The following is a 17,639-nucleotide window of genomic DNA, read 5'->3' as shown; positions in this document are numbered from 1 at the left end:
GTCGGCCTCTCATGGCTACAGTCTGACTACATGTACTCCTCAGGATCACCTCTGATCTGTCTGAGCCTTAAAAAAGGAATTCAGTTACACTCCCACCTTTGGCCACCCTTCTTCAGTGACTTGGATGCTGTCTTTGCTTGGCAGTCAATTTTTTATCATCTTCTGCCATTTCAAAAGGCCAAGAATCTTTAAAACCAGCAAGTTCTGGCTCCTTTTTGTTTAACGGTCCTTCCCTTAGCTTATTTGTCACCCCTCACATTTTTAAAAAATATTTTTATTGTAAACAACAAATGAACATACAGACATTCTTGACATGGTACAATCAGTTGCTCACAATAGCATCACTTAGTTGTGCATTCATCACCATGATCATTTTTTGAACATTTGCATCACTCCAGGAAAAGAAATAAAAAGAAAAAGGAAAAAACTCACATATCCCTTACCCCTCACCCCTTCCTTTCATTGACCATTAGTATTTCAATCTACTCAGTTTCTTTTACCCCTTGTCTCTTCCCCCATTATATATTTATTTTTATCCTTACTTTTTTTTACTCATCTGTCCATACCCTCACATTTTACTGTAAGTAACAAGAAACCTGGCAGCATGTTCAGGAGTCTAGCTGGAAATCTCTGTATCTGGGTGACTCAGTTAATTAGGTTCATTTTCTTCCTTCCACATAAATGCAGGTGTGATATGGTGTTATTAAACTTTCTTACACTATGTAACAAGTTTCTAATATGTTCTTTGCTCTATTTTAAGCCATACAGGCAGCCTCCTTAAATCCAGTTTTCTGCTTAGGCTTTCACCAATGCTTTCCTCAAAGTCTTTGCAGTTTCTGCGTACTGCTCAGTTCCAATATGATCCCATATTATAGATGTTTGTTTCAGCACCCCTTCCAAAATCTGTTTTATCTACCTATTGCAGAATAAAATATTGCCTCAAATGTATCAGCTTAACACAGCAAACATCTATTAGTTCACAGTTCTGGGGAGACTGAAATTTGAGGTTAACTTAGCTGAGTGGTTCTGGCTCAGTTTCTCTAAAGAGCTTCCAGTCAAAATGCCTCTATGGTCATTGGAAAGCTGGACTGGGGCTGATGAATCGGCCTCCAAACTCACGTGGCTGCTGGCACACCCTCAGTTTCTTGTCACATTGTCCTCATGACATATCTGCTGGCTTACCCCAGAGGGTGTGATCCCAAAGAAGGCACAGAAGAAGCTACGAGGCCTTCTTGTAACCTAGCCCTGGAGGTGAAATGCTGCCACTCCTGTCCTATGTGGTTGGTCCCACGTATCACCTGTGACTAAAGGTGGGTGAGCTGCTCACGGAGATGTGACCGCTGGAGGCCACCACAGGGAGATGGGATGTTAGATATTTTTTATGAAGCTCCACAAGGAAAGGAGGTAAACTGAGATAATCCCCACAGTGCCAACTTCCCACTGCTTGGGGTGCTTCTGTGGCTAAAACTGGCGTATTTGAGATGAGATTCTTTTAGAAGCAATTACATTAATTTTAAAACATTGAATAAATAACATATACTTCAAACATCAAAGAGTGTAATGACTCTTCTTAGGTTCTTTTTTTAGCTTCCCAAATAGTTGCTTAATTTCTCTCATTTTTTTAAGATAACTGATTTAATATTATATTCAGTTTTCTGAACTTTCTTTGCTTTTTTTTTGAGTGTGCAATGTTCACAATGTTTTATGGTGTATAAACCAGCAAAAGCATTACTTGAAGTTTTGACAGAGACTAATTAAGGAAAGTATATATGGAATGTTTCTAGAGATCACTAAGAAAAATGTCTAATGCCCTATTATAAAATAGAGTAAGAAAAATAAACTGGCCAGTTCACAAAACTGAAAAATAGCTGGTAATGAATAAATGCAGTATATGCAACCTCAATAGCAAACACAGAAATGGAAATTAAAACAATGGTATCTAATGAATATTGCAGAAATTATAATGTAGATGGGCAATGTTGTTGTGTTGAATGGAATATCAATTGACAAAAACCTTTCAGAAAAAAAACCTTTCAGAAAATTGTTTCAAAATATGAACAAAAAGGCAGTAATATGGTCATATTCTTTCACAGATGTTTTTAGTTATCCAAAAATTCATAGAGTGCATTTTTATACATCCAAAAAGTTTGCATACAAGAAAATTCATCAAAGTTTTAGTTTGAATTAGTGGAAGAAAGCACTCTTTAAGATGTAAAACTAAAAAGCTGTAATTTTTTCATATTTTATGCAGTGAACTTACGTTGTTTGAAAACTCTACTTATATATAATAAGAATTCCTTTTCTTTGTGACTAACAGTCAGAAGTAGATCTCAGATGCTGTGGTAGTTAGATTCAGATGTCAACTTGGCCAGGTGAAGGTGCCTAGTTCTGTTGCAGTGGACATGAGCCAATTGTATGTGGACCTCATCTGTTGCTCATTACATCTGCAGTCGGCTAGGAGGCGTGCCTGCTGCAGTGAATGATGTTTGACTTAATTGCCTGGTGCTTAAATGAGAGAGCTCAACATAGCACAGCAAGAGTAGCTCAGCATACCTCATCTCAGCACTCGCAGCTCAGTCCAGGCCTTTGGAGATGCAGAAAGGAATCGGGAAAAGATACTGGAACCCAGAGGGCTGGAGAGAAGGCCAGCAGAGATCACCCTGTGCCTTCCCGCATAGGAAAGAACCTCAGTTGAAAGTTAGCTGCCTTTCTTCTGAAGAACTAATGAAATAAATTCCCTTTTGTTAAAAGCCAATCCATCTCTAATGTGTTGCATTCTGGCAGCTAGCAAACTAGAATAGATACTTTGTTTAGAAAAAATATTTTACCACATACTCTTCTATCTAGTGCAGATTCTGTTCCTTTTCGATTGGAAAATATTTGGGTTCTTTTGTTTTGGACCACTTTTTCCCAAACCATGTACCGAATCATTTTGTCCATCCTCCTGCCATTTTTTTTTTTTTCCTCTCTCTTTACTGGTAGCCAACATTTAGTCTGCCTTGAGGGTAAAAATGTCTTATTTGATCCCCAGTTCAAGTGATAATCCACAGGCCTGGGCTCAGCCAGGGCAGGCTTAGAACTCAGATCTTCATCTGGTCCTGAAACCAGGAGGAGTGTTCACTTCATCCTAAGGAGCATCAGGGTGTGCCATGAGAGGAGTGCTTACCTCGTCCTAGGGAGCACCAGAGTGTCGTGAGCAGGAGTGCTCACCTCATCCTAGGGGAGCACCGGGGTGTGCCATGAGAGGAGTGCTTGGCAGGAGTGCCAGGGAGCCCTGGGGTTGAGGGGTCTGGGATCTTTATGAGCTCAGCCTTGCACTGGTTTCTCTAACTCAGGGCTCAGCCTTCAAACCCTCTCCCTAGCTGATATTATCATGGATGGTATCAGACATTGTTAGGGGGCTGAGGTTGTTTCAGCTAGCAAATAACTCTGCAGGTCACAGGACCACTGTGCACAGCATGCTTCCAAGTACGGTGTGAGGAAAAGTGTTTCCTGCTGGCTGTCAGGGGCAGCCCAGGATTTACAGTGCCCATAACAACTGTGATTACTAGGGAGTGCTGACATAGATTTTTTTTTTTTGGTTCCCCTTATTAGTTATTTTTAACATATTTTTTACTCATCTGTCCATACCATAGATAAAAGGAGCACCAGAACAAGGTTTTCACACTCACACAGTCACTGCAAAAGCTATATCGTTGTACAATCATCTTCAAGAAACATGGCTACTGGAAGACAGCTCTACAGTTTCAGGCAGTTCCCTCCAGCCTCTCCAATATACCTTAACTAAAAAGGTGATATAGATAGGTGGTCTTTAGTATTCAACCCTCTTAATGTGCCTGGAGTGCAGCAAATGGCCATGTGCATCCTTGACCCAAGCCCTGCGCTTCCTCTTGGATACAGGGAAGAAGCTGGGACTCTAAGTCTTGGAACTTGGTTGAGTCTGAATAAAATCTCAGAAGATACAGGAGAGGGCTCCTGGTTTCTCCTACACTCAGTATCTCTCCCAGGTGATTCAGGGATGCTGAGAGGGAGGAAATGGGCATTAGCACAGGCTGGGAGAGGGAACCTGGAATGCAGACGTGCATGGGTGCTGGGGCAGGGAGCAGGAGATTGGACATGAACAAGTCTTTGTGGAGACAATGATTCAATCTGTAACATGCAGTCATTGTACTCCCTCCTTTCCTTATTTTGTTAATTATGCATCACAAGTTAATAAACTTGGTTCTCAATGAAGATTGTAGGCACCTCCCCAATGCCACCAAACTGACACCCACTTCTGAGTCAAAGGCCAAGGGAGTAGATCTATTGTCAGGGTCACCTGGGGTGGTTGTCAGCTCTGGATGTCCCCTTGGGAGGAAGCATTACCTGTGACCTGTCCTGCAGACCAGTGAGCAAGGTCATGAGACCATTCAGTTCCAGCCACCTGGGTGTCCTCAGGCCTGAGAAGACCCACAGTGCCCTCTGGTGTCTCCCGGGGCTCAAAGGTGCATGCTCCCAGCTCACTTCTCAACAATTAATCATCAGTTCTTTTTTTAGTGGGGGGAGTGCATGGTCTGGTAATCGAACTGTGTCTCCAGCATGGCAGGCGAGAACTCTGCCTGCTGAGCCACTGTGACCCACCCCCCAATTCATTTTTTCATTTACATTTTCCATGTTTTACACAGGCCAACCCATATCCATTGCTTATCACTACTTTGCCTCTTGCTGTTTGTACTTATTTCTCAAATTACTGTTGAAAATCTGCCACAATGTCTGCATTTTACTTTCAGTGTCTCCTGATCTTAAATATTGACCTCAGTGCTCCCAGTGACTAAGGCAATTACACCCATGTCCACCTGACTCTGTATAGGTCATTTACTTCAAACCTCAAATAGAATAGGGAGCAAGTTTAAGGAAGGGATTATTTTAATACTTTATATCAGGGACACAGACAGCTCCCTGTCTTGCTGCTGACCAACCCCTTCCCTGGGGGAGCCCCCACTCACTCCTCACCTGCCCGACACCCCACCCCCAGCCCCAGGTGCATCTGTGTACCTAGGGGAACTCTTTCTCAATTTCTCCTGTCAAAGTGAATTTCTTTCACACATCTTTGTTTGCTCTCTGTTATAGTAATTCACCTATTGGTTAATAATTTGTTTCTGCTGTTTTCAATGTGATCTCCTGGACAGAAGGGATCCCTTTTCTTTCTTTGTATTTATACCTTCCCAAGACCTACTAAGCCCATTGTGTCACTTAGAATAGGCTCTTATCATATATTTACTGAATAAATAAATTAATGTATGTATGTATATAAGTTTGAGCCAGGTATCCAAATTTTAAAATGACAATTTTAGATTAAATGATTACTAATTTCCCTTTTTAGTTCATGTTTAACTAATTTAAACATATGGATTCCATGGTAGGTAACAAAGGAGTACCAAAAGCTAAAGAAAATGTAACAAAAAATCAAACAATACTTAGGGTCACTTAAAATTTAGAAAATGGTAGCAATAAATTAGGGAAAACATATGCTTGGGAATTTTATAGTTATTCTTTTCCTTTGTTCTTAAAAGTTTTGTTCTCAATGATAATTCAATTGCCACCTGATTTGGACTGAAATATGGAGTCTGATAAGAAATGTCCAAGTCCTGATCTCTAGTCTTATAAATGGGACACATTCATAAATAAAATCTGAACAAGTTGTTAAGATGAAACTAAACCTATTCAGGGTGGGTTATAATCCCATATGACTAGAGACCTTTTAACCAAAGGAAATTAGGACACAGTGAGTAGGAGACAGAAGGACATAAAGGCTGCATGACAGGCAGATATTCAACTGTGGACTGCCAGGAGCCACCACAAAGCACTACAGAATTCAGAGAAAATGTGGTCTTCCTAAGACCTGCATGCTGGACTTCTCATTTCCAAAAACATGAGACAATTCCTGTTGTTTAAGCCAAGCAATATATGATATTCTCTATAGCAGCTCTGGGAAACTGATAGGTCACCTGTAATTTTTGTTGGACTTCAATAGGACTTCATAGAATGGCTACATTTTAAACATTTTCTATAAAGTTTTCATTATATTCTGTATATTAATTGGGCATGTAATTCTACTATTAAGTCTATATATCTATTTCAGACAAAGGAGGGATGGGGAGAATAGTTAAAATTGTCACATGTGAGTGTGAACATAGAATGAGCAACAGAGCCCAAACCTCACCACATTCTGTCTCCTCCGCTGAGGCTCTATGTTTCTCAGCTCATGAAGATGCTGCATAGATGGCATAGCAGGAGTCCCCAGGTGCTCAGGGTCGTTTTTGACTCTTTAACTCTTCCACTGCTCTTGGTATTGGAAAAAATCTGGTACACATGAATTTGTCTCATCTGGCTTGGTATAATTGATGAGTACCCTTTGCAGGTATGACCTGCAATTCAAGACCACAAGTTTGTGTGTGTTCGTTCACAAGACAAATAGCCACAACCATCAGCATTTATTCTATGTTTATTACTTGGGGACCCAAACTAACAGGCTGGAAATTAGCCAGGAGATGGTGATGAAAGAATCAAAAGAGGGAACACCAAATGAAGGTAATAATATTTGAATCTTCAGCTTGCATCAGGTCTGCTAATATTCAATTGACCAGAGAAAGAACTTGTCTCATGCCCTTGGGAGACGGTATGTGCAGATGCATCCAGGCGTCTGAGCCATGGAGAAGGCCAGGAAGGCAGAGAGGCTCTCCTTCAAGAGCAAACAGCCTGCTCCACAGGCTCTTGCATTGTCATATTTGGTCAACAGAAGTGGTTTGTGTTTTCATGAGTGTTGTGTGCTTCTTGCTTATTTTGGTTTTGTTTTTCATTTTACTTAAACTTTAGAAATATTGAACTGAAAATTCAGAGGTGAACCATTTTGAGCTAGAACTACTGCCACCTATAACCAATGTAGAACATGTCACCTCCCATGTTCTCACCACTGGTGGGTGATGTGGTGGCACTTTGTGTCCATCCTGCAGATGTGAATGCTGATACCCAGCACAATGCAGGAGCAGGGCTAGGATGGGAAAGTCCAGCTTTTCCATCCACGTTTTTCCAAATCAGAAGTGTGATTTCTACCACCCTCCTACACTGTTGGGTGAGCCCTGGGAGTTGGTAGGGAGTGGGGAAGATCAGGAGTGAATGAGGAAGGAGAAGAGAACATTCCTTGATCATATGCTCTTAGAATAGTCTAAGTCAGGAGTGACAGTGATTAGAGCAGAAAGTCTGACTCACACACTCTACTGAGTTCAAATCTACAACCTCATTTCATCCTCCCTGACTCACTGTCTTGAACACCCTTTGCCAAGGGAGAGCAAGAAGCCTAAGTACTTACTGGATGGGAGGGTAATGAACTCATCCAGCAGGACAGGTCTTAGGGCAGAGGTCACTGCTGATCTGGATGTGGCTTTGCCCTGCAGGCTTCTGACCCAGAACTGAGGAATTATGCGTTGGTCTCAGCCTGTGCAGTTCTCAGAGCCTACCCAAGGCCAGGAGAGGAATATCAGTGAGCAGCTGGGGACCCCAGAGCCCTGTGCTTGTTTGAGTCTGAATAGAAAACATGATATATAGTACCATGATATATAGTAGCCACCCACGTTGAAGACACTGCTGAGGGGTCACAAGATGTTCCCAGGTCTGCACAGGGTGAGGTTGGCTGACTTAGCACAGGCTGGGTGAGGGAACCTACAGACAATTGTTCATGAGTAGTGGGCACAGACTAGGTTAAGGTACTGTGATCTGAGCCATCCCTGAGGCCTGCCCTACCCGTGCAGTTGGAAAGAAATATGAGGAAGCGAGGAGTCCAGGCCATGATGAACACAGCTCATGATACCTCTGATGCATCTGGGCTGCTCTTACTCCCTCCCTACTGGCCTCACCAAAGGAGGGGCTGGTCATGCAAACTGGGCACAGTTCCATCTGCCCCATTTCTTCTGAGCTGAGTGTCTCGTGGTTAGAGGAGGATGAGAGCAGGACATCTCTGTGTGTCCCTTGAGGGAGCTCCAGGAGAAAGCTGCTGCTGAGACACTTGTGCCTGTGATCAGGATGTTCTGCCAGGCCCAGGGAGTACTGGGCAATGGATGTCCCTCATGAATACAGGGCTCAAGCCCTGACTTGTAGTCATTAGGCACACTCATCCCAACTGTGGGACCCTCCCTGCAGGTCTCACAGTGCAATCCCAGAATGCTTCCTGCTGGTCAGAGCCAATCTTCAGACTTCTCCATGGTCCTATGGATCTCTGGCACCTGACATTGTCATTGTCATGCAACAATGATGGGAAAACCTGTGCAGTCAGGGCTCAGACCCACTCTGGTTTAGATAATTTTCTGTGGATGTTATCAAGGAAGAAAATTTGTGAATACATGAGAAATGACATTTTCTCCTTCCCTGTCTTTCTCATCTTCTCACTTATTTCCTTAGCCTGCTTAAGATAATGGTCCATCATTATAATCCTCAAAATCAGTCCCCTAAAAATACATTGCTCTTTTTCCTCTTCTCATTTCTTCCTACTGACTGCATTCCACCCAGTTCTGTGTAAATCCCTTCTTATTTGCTCTCCACCTGAACCAACACATCTGAATGAAGCTGCAAATGGAACATGTCCCCACATGTACTGCTCTCACTTTAAATTCATGAAGATTCCCTCAATGTAGCCTTGTCATCATCCTAACTTTCTCTCTTCCATTAGTGTGTCCTTCCCTATCTGAAAAATGTTCAAACTTGCTCCTGTTTCCTTGCAATTATAAAAAAGTATACCAACCTTATTCTAAACTAAAAAAAAAATCTCTCAGAAAATGGCTTACATCTTCAGGGCATGATGAAACATGTCAGAGCCCTCTACTGAGACTCCGTTTTGGAAACCCTGTCCCCAAACTCTTCTTATTCCATGCCAAGACTTTGGTGACAGCAGATTGAATCCATCAGATACATTCTAGATCCTTTCAGACTATGAACTTCTCTGGCCCAGATTTGGGCAGAGCCTTCATAGAGGAAAAGGAGATCCATCAACCATGAATCATTTGGGTATGCCCTTTGTGGGACAGGTGCTTGGTGTAGGGAGATGAATATCAGAATTTTTATTATATGGTAGATTTTGGGTTCTTGTTCATGAATGTCTATCTTATAGGATTGAAGTTAAGTGATGCATTAGTTGATTCCTCAACTATCCCATGTATAGCAGTTTGTTTGCCACTGGATTTAGTCTTCTGTTCTTAGGGTTTGCTCTGCCACCTACTGCTCCCTCTGGTTTCTTTACTCAGGACATGGGGGACACCTCCACCTTCTATACCTTCTCCCTGTGAACCCATGGTGTCCAGTCTATCATGAAGGTCACCTGTCCCAAGCTCTAACTACTGCCTCACCACTACTTTTAAGGAAACCTTTCACATTTCAAGTCCATGTTCCTCTCCTGTGCCCCAGAGCTCAGGTCCATGTTTGTCCTTGGCATCTCCTCCCCAGTAAACTGAGATACTCAATCTCAAAGAGTTCAGAAAGCAATTATCATATTTCCTTCAGACTTGAACTTTGTGGGATTTCATTTTAAGTGAATTCATATATTCATTGTAAAAAATGTATTGAGTTTGCCCTTAGTGTCAGGCAATGGTCTTGGCTCTAAAGTTACTCTGATGACAAACCAGAAAATAATCCCTGTTGTCATGGAGAGTTTTCCCAATTTAGAATCCGACAGTGGAGAAAGTCACTAACATGGAGCAATGTCCTTATCTTGCAGGCACCATATCCAGGCCTGTTCCTTACAATGGGAATTTGGAGCCCATTCCTGACTGTTGAGTCCCTTCGTGTCCCATGAGAGGTTGACACTGAAGTTCTCCATGCTCTACCCACAGCCACCCTCCATATATTCACCGTCCCTATGCTGGCCCAGCCGCCTGAGAGCAGGTGCCCATCGCTGCTCACCTGTGCCACACAAGAACCTGGCTGTGGTCTTGTCTACCATTTGCCATCACCTAATTTCCTTCTTTACACCATAGTAGGGGATATTTCAAATACATGCATCTGACATGTATTAAAATACCCAGAGATTGTCCCCCTGCTAAGATTCTGCTTAAGATGGTTTTGCACCTGTCCCTTGTTTCACACCCATCTTGCTGTCTCAGCTCCCCTCTTCCTGGACTAGAGAGAAGCCCAAGGGGCTGTGGTTGGCCAAAGGATTTTCAAACTCTGACCACCATGCTCTCTTCTCTGTTAGCCCTTCAGTCCTCCTGCCCCAGTCCCTGCCCTCCTCCTCCAGAATCAGCTCACTGGGGCCTCCTAGAGAAGGCAAAGCACCAGGAATGGGGAGCATTCACGTTCTCCTATGAATGACTTTCCCAGGAAATCTGCAAATATGAAATTTCAATGCCTGGGGGATTATACATTACATGAAAATTAATCTAATGTTAGAAATACTGGCAGGTACCCAGGGCTCCCAGAGAGTCCCTACATTTGTGTCCTCCTTAAAGAGTTCCATCCAGCCTCCCTGGGCCCAGCCTCCTGTCCCACCTCTGGGCCCCCTGAGATGAGAGGTTGTCCCTATAGGACAGCTGAGCCACCAAGAGCTCCTCAGTCTAGGAAGAACAGCATGTGCCCTCTAGGCCGCTGTCTGGCCCGTTGCTCCCCCATTGCATCTTCCTGGGAACAACACCAGCTCAGGTTTTGTCTTTTTCTATCACTTGTGCTACTAAACCCAGAGGACCTAATGCTCTGATGTTGTCTATCTTTATTGAGTCAAATAAATAAAGTCTTTTCTTCTCAATTTCCCAATGGTTATAGAATCCTTCTGTGCTGCATTAGTTAGGGTTCTCTAGAGAAACAGAATCAACAGGAAACACTTGCAAAAATGAGATTTATAAAAGTGCCTCACATAACCTTGGGAACGTAGAGTCCAAAATTCACAGGGCAGGCTGTGAAGCTGACGATTCTGAGGGAGAGTCTGGATGAACTCCACAGGAGATGCTCGCCGGCTGAAGCGGGAAGAGAGCCTGTCCTCCTGAATCCTCCTTAAACGGTTTCCAGTGATTAGATTAAGCATCACTGATTGCAGAAGACACTCCCCTTTGGCTGATTATAAATGGAATCAGCTGTGGATGCAGCCAATGTGCTCATGCTTTAAGTCTATGAAATGTCCTCATAGCAACAGACAGGTCAGCACTTGCCCACCCAGACCAACCAGTACCATCACGTGGCCATGTTGACACATGAACCTGACCATGACGTGCCCAGAAGCAAAAAAAATAGCCCCCCACCAGCTGGTTGGATGTCAAGCATGTGTCATCCAAGAGACCCAGGTATCCTGCTGCCTTGAACCCAAAATGCCCCTGCTTTTGGCCAAAACTTTGCTGACCATTTCCTGAGCTCTGAAACCTTAACAGAGCCTGGCTTCTCTCTTCCTCGTCAGGTACCACCCTTAGGAGATCCTGGGTTCCCAGGTGTAGCATGGCCACTTGTCTGAGACATGGCTGTGGTGAGGGCTGGTCAGCAGCAGGGTGACAGAGTGGGGCTGAGTGGCAAGCAGGGTGGTCCTAGCTGTGTGGGAAGCTGCAGCATTTTCCCAGCACCCACCACTCAGGCTGTGCACCAGGTGGCTGGCAGTAGGGCTTTCACTTCCTTGTTAGTGCCAGCCCTGCCTGTGCAGGATAGAAATCCACCTTGATGGGTCTCTTAGAGAGTTTTCTAACTGCCTTGTATCCTGTAAAGCAACCTCCTCTGCCTAGAGGGACTAGAAGGAGTCTATTATTGGCCACTTAGAATTTGATGAATGGCACAAAATATGTATTTTTTTGTAGGCTGTATGGTGGGGTCACATTACGTTTTTTTTCCGAGTATCCTGTTATTGCAACACCATTTCTTGGGAGTTTTGTTTGTTTGTTTGTTTTGGGAAGTGCATGGACTGGGAATTGAACTCAGGTCCTCTGCATGGCAGGTGAGAATTTTACAGAGCTACCCTTGCACCCCCCAAAACAAGTATTTTTAGCAAGCTCATCCAAGATAATGTGATATATACCCATGTTTAGGAACTACTGAAAGTCCAAATTTTTCATTTAATTTTTAATTTTTTTTGCATGTGCAGGCACTGGGAATCGAACCTAGGTTTCCAGCATGGCAAGCAAAACTGAGCCACCATGGCCTGCCCCCAAATTTTTATTTTATACATGATAAAATTAAGGTCCAGAAAGGGAATATGGTGACAGAGGCAGCACGAAGTGTAGCATCTTCCAGTCTCAATCCAATACTCTGTATAGCATTCTCTTCTAAGAGTGTGTGGTCACATGAAGTCACAAGGCACCAATGGGAGTTTCTCTAGGACAAAGGTCAGGAAACTGGCATGTTAGCCAAATCCAGCCTTCCAGTGTTTCTGAAACAATGTTTTATTGGCATGTAGCTCTTCCCATCGTTTGTGCATTGTTGGGTGCTTTCACACTACAAAGGCTGAATCAAGTCATCTAAATGGGCCATATGCACCATAAAATATTTACCATCTGGGTCCTTCCTGGAAAAAGTTTTCCAACTCTTGCTCTAGGAGGTCAGATGAGGGGAACTTGGAGTGACTTCCTGGAACTTCTGCAGAATTGTTATTGGTAGAAACAAGAAGGCATAAAACTATTGGGCAGGTGAGTATTTTGGTGGGCCTTGAAATCCAGGTCAAGATGTCCCCAGTGTCCCTCAGCCTACATGCCAAGAACTGTTGGAATAGGTGGGTAAACAGATGCCAATATCTCAGGTTGGCATCCACTGGAAACAGATGCTGGTGGAAAGCTCACTGCAAACTGTATAGCATTCTTTTGGGATTATGCTTGTCATCTTTGCAGATGAATTGAAGTGGCTTTTCAACAGCATGAGAAACATCAAATGTACCTTAAAGCCACCCCACAAAGACCATGCTGGTGCCAACATGAAGACTGGGGGAGAAACCTTCCCTTGTGGGGTGTGGATCAGGTAAGGGCCCACCCACTAAATATCCAGGACTTGCTCAACATCCAGAATCTGTCTCCACCCCATTGGCCTCAGCTTTGCTCAATGGCTTGGGTTGGAAGTACCAGGATAGTCATGGCAGGAACCAAAGCATCTGGACTTGTGAACTTCCTCTACACTCTATAGGCTGGAAGGAGCACCGAGAAAATTGTGATGTATGAGATGCTGGGGTCCCTCTGGGGGGTTTGTAGGAATAAACCTAGCATCTGGAACATGAAGCCATGGGTGTGCAATCCCAGGTAGTGAATTCCTGGCTTCAGAAAATGAGGGAACGCTTCATTGTTTCCAAACCAGTAGATGCCTTCTTGGTCCAGCAGCTGAGGCCTAGTGGGAGCTGACCCCACTCAACTCAATTCTTCAAAATGCTTGCAGTTGTCTCTGACCCGGCATCTCTCTCTACTGAGCTAAAGACACTTTTTCATGTCAGGGGGTTTAATCATATTGTCTTAGCAAGAATGGTGGGCCTTAGACAGAAATCATCCACATGGAGCTGGGGTTGCTGGGGTTGTCCAGGTGCAGCTAGGCCAGTTAACCAACTACTCAGCTCCCAATCCACTTTGTCAAGTACCTGATGTGACCAATTCTTAATCCAAGGAAACCCAAAGAATAGAATTGCATCTGAGTGAAATCTGCCCCCCCTCATGCTATATATTTTATTGCCTCTGCTCTCATTTTGGCTGTCCTATTGAAACATGGATCACTTGGCAAAGGCTCTAACAGAACCATCTCTGCTCCTAAGCAGTTGTACATATTATCTCTGCCCCCAAGAAGTTGTACATATCATCTGAAGTACAGTATAATATGCATGTCTATGAGCAGAAATCCTGACCTGAAAGAGAAAGAAGCTACTAAGCATTGCCTGTACCTTAGGCCAGGTATAGTTCCCTCACTGTCTCATTATGTGAAGTCTCCCCATCATCTTGGTCACTTGAAACTTCTGCTATTGGCTGGTCCTGGGGAGCTTGGGGAACACAAAATTAAGTTTCAGCACATTGCTGTGTTTTCATGAATTATTCAGGGAGGATTTTGACCTGGGAGAAAGTTCTAGAGTGTAGAGACTTGGTAGTTTAGCAAACATGGTGGGAGCTGCTGAGTGGTCACCATTCATCCTACATGGAAGTTGTGTGGCAAGAGAGTTGCAGTAAAGAAAGAAGAATCAAAATCTTACATTTATTGCTGATGGCAATAAGTAAAAATAGCTATTTTTGCCCATTCTTTGGATGGACGTTGTCTATGAATGTTACTAAAATACACTCTATGATTCAGTGCCAAGTCCCATAAAACCTCCTACTTATTCAGTATCTTACCTAAATGGTCAGAATTGTTTTTCTAGAGCTTCTAGACCAATTTAACCTCCATGGATCAATATTTATTGACTTTACATTTACCATATATGGTATAGGGATTTCCACTTGATTATAAGCAACATTGTTGGTGGGCAGGATTAAATTCTAGGTTATATATATGTATTTCCATTCATTCACAAATCATTTGCTGTGAAGATGATCTATTTTGGGAGGTTGGAAAATACCCAAATTAACCCTTAGTCATCCCTCATTAACAGTATTATTTCATTTCCATCTTCCATTTCTATACCATAAGTGTGTATTCATTGAATTATATGATGTCCATCATTGGCCATCAATAAGTGGGGCAGACAGTACTAAGGGATGCCTAGGTTGAACGTGGATGCTCTCTAACCCAGGTATGCAAGAGGCTTCAGCAAGGGGGTGGAACAACTGGTGAATAACCAAGTCTTGTTTGAGTTCTTATTCATCAGTAATCCTAGTATGTGTTCATTGTGGAATTTAGGGATCTCTAGGTTTCATGCCCATGATGGCACCAAATCCAATCAATTATCTTCCTGTTGTCTCTCTGTTGGGGCAAGCTGCTGAACCATGCCCTAAGTCCTCAGGTTGAGGAAGTTGCGTTGTATGATGTCTCAGAGATCAAAGTTTTGATCTGACTGATGTATGTGGGCTTCCTATGTGTTATTGTCACTGATAACTAAGCCAAAGCCAACAGTAATCATAAATCTAGCTGCCTAGGCTGTGGGTGGGTCCACTGAGTCTACCTTAGGATGATGGCAGCTTTGGTGTCTGTAGGCTCAGGTTATGTCATACAGATATGCAGATGCTGCAACTCCCTTGCTCAGCATCAAGCTATTGCTTTTCTGAATGGGAAAAGCATCAGCATTGTGACTCTGCAAGCCTGGGTTCACATTTAGGGCCTACCCACTTAGGAACAGGAGAGCTTGTGCTATTCATCTCTCCACTGCATCTCCTCCCCCTGGGCCATGAGGATAAGAAGCAAAGCCCGGGTGCAGTGGGGTTGTGGTTAGAACAGTAAATATGTTTTAAAATGGGACATATTTAAGAAAGTTGCCACTGCAAGTTGTCCGTATAAGCAGGACAATGTCACCTGTGGAAATGTACACAGCCCCCTAGCACACACTTGCAGTCACATGTTAGAGATTCACATGTAGACTTTCCTAAGGCCCCATGCTGTGAAACCTGCAGCACCTAAAAGGAACACAGGTACAGCCAGGGAGCATATAAATAACAGCAGGATTCTGACCACAAATGTGTCTTATAACCCCAATCTTAATTCCTTCATGATGGCAAAATCAGGTTTGAGTTCTGCAGACTAATGTCTGCAGGAAGCCTGCTCTTTGATCTTGATTTCTTCCCACGTCACTTGGATGAACCTAGAATACCTACCGTTGTCCCTTTCATTCAAGACCACCTGCAATTGTAAAGAAGATAACATAGAATCAGGGCATCCTGGACCATGTTTACTCAGATTTTGATGTTGTATAAAAGAGATGGAAAACAGTGGTAAATCAAGATTCCTTAAGGAAGCATTGAAGTCACCTATGGGAAAATGCAAGCTTTTCCTGGAGGATATTTCTCTCAACTGGTATACAGAAGGCTTTATTAGGAGGACAAATAGCTGCTGAGGACAAAGTCCTCTCCCAGTTGGTTGATAAACTGATGCTACCATTTGAAAAGCCCTCTAGCAGCAGTTGATAGGTGGTCCCTTCCAATTTTTCCTTCCCCCAAAACAGTCGCCAATATCTATAACATACACCAGTATATTTGAAGATCTTTAGTCTATTGCAAAAGAATGTGTATGGAAAAGGAACATTTCTGTCTTACAGAGAAACAGATGATTTTACCTTATCATCACAGGTGGCATCCTCAGGAGTCCCATCACTAGGAGCCTCCTCTGCCGGTTCCTCCAGGGGAGCTAGGCGGACACAGGGTAATCATCAGAACGTGGTTGTGTGTGTAGAGCACACATGACTCAAGAAACTTGGCTGGAGTCTGACAGTGCAGTCCACTGTAAAGGGGTGATTGGGTAGAATGCACGGACCGTGGTGCCCTTGGCTTTCCTATGTGGAAGAAAGAGAGACCAAGGAGAGGAAGCAGAAAGTCATAGGAATAGAGTCCTTGACCTTGTAGCTAAGGAGAATTTATTTCTACCAACTTGAAGACTAACACAGTGCCTGTCACACCCTGTGATGCTTTAGCACAAATGCCCTCATAGAAATGTGTCAGTGATAAGTACAGGAGACTGGGGATATTTATCTCACTCTCTTTGTCCATCTATATTGTGGCTATTGTAAGCAATCCCACCTATATACCTGTGAGGAGGATTAAAGGAACTAGTATTTGGAACCTGTGAGATGAGAGTATTTGCTTGGTATTGTTGACACTGGCAATTGTTCCATGCAGATAATGCCTACAATTCAGAGAAGTGCACACAAGCACTCACATACACAGGCACATTCAGAATCACACCACAGCAATTTCTTCATGGACACTCCTGACTTAATTCTTGCTAATCCATTCCACCCAAAAAGAACCCAGCTCCTTTTAGGGTCTGTAGAGACAGGGACAGTTCCTTACCTGGAGATTTCTTTCTCTCACCACAACCCCCATTCTCCCTCCCACCATGGCTCTCCACATGAAAGCTTGCAAAGGAATTCCTATCATATTCCTCTAGATTTCTTTCCTCTGCCTGTGATTCCAGAAGCAGGAAGAGAAACAGTGTAAGGATCTGATAATGTGATGCCCTGTTTACACAGGTCTTTTGCTCTCTCAGGTGCTCTAGAAAATTACATTTGGAGACCATGATCAAGTCAAAGAACACAAAAGCCAGAGTTAAAGGAGCCCATATATCATGGTCATGTTCATGTGTCAGCTTGGCCAAGTTGTGGTACTTGATTGTCTGGTTGGGCAAGTGCTGGCCTGTCTGTTGCAATGAGGACATTTCATAGAATAGATCATGATCATGTCAGCTGCATCCACAGCTGATTCCATTTGTAATCAGCCAAAGGGGAGTGTCTTCTGCAACGAGTGATGCTTAATCTAATCCCAGGAATCCTTTTAAGGAGGATTCAGAAGAGATAGGCTCTATTCCAGCTTTGGCTGGCTAGACTCTCCTGTGGATTTCATCCAGACCTTCCATCGGAGTCCTTGGCTTCAGAGCTTGGCTGCTGATTTTGGACTCTGTGTTCCCGCTGTCACATGAGATACTTTTATAAATTTTATATTTACAAGTATTCCTGTTGATTCTGTTTCTCTAGAGAACCCTAACTAATACACCATATTATAGTCACAAGGTTTCCTAAAGGATTTTTCTTTTAAACCATT

The sequence above is a fragment of the Tamandua tetradactyla genome, chromosome 13 (assembly GCF_023851605.1).
Source record: "Tamandua tetradactyla isolate mTamTet1 chromosome 13, mTamTet1.pri, whole genome shotgun sequence".
NCBI classification, from domain to species: domain Eukaryota; kingdom Metazoa; phylum Chordata; class Mammalia; order Pilosa; family Myrmecophagidae; genus Tamandua; species Tamandua tetradactyla.
This window is presented reverse-complemented; position numbering follows the sequence as displayed.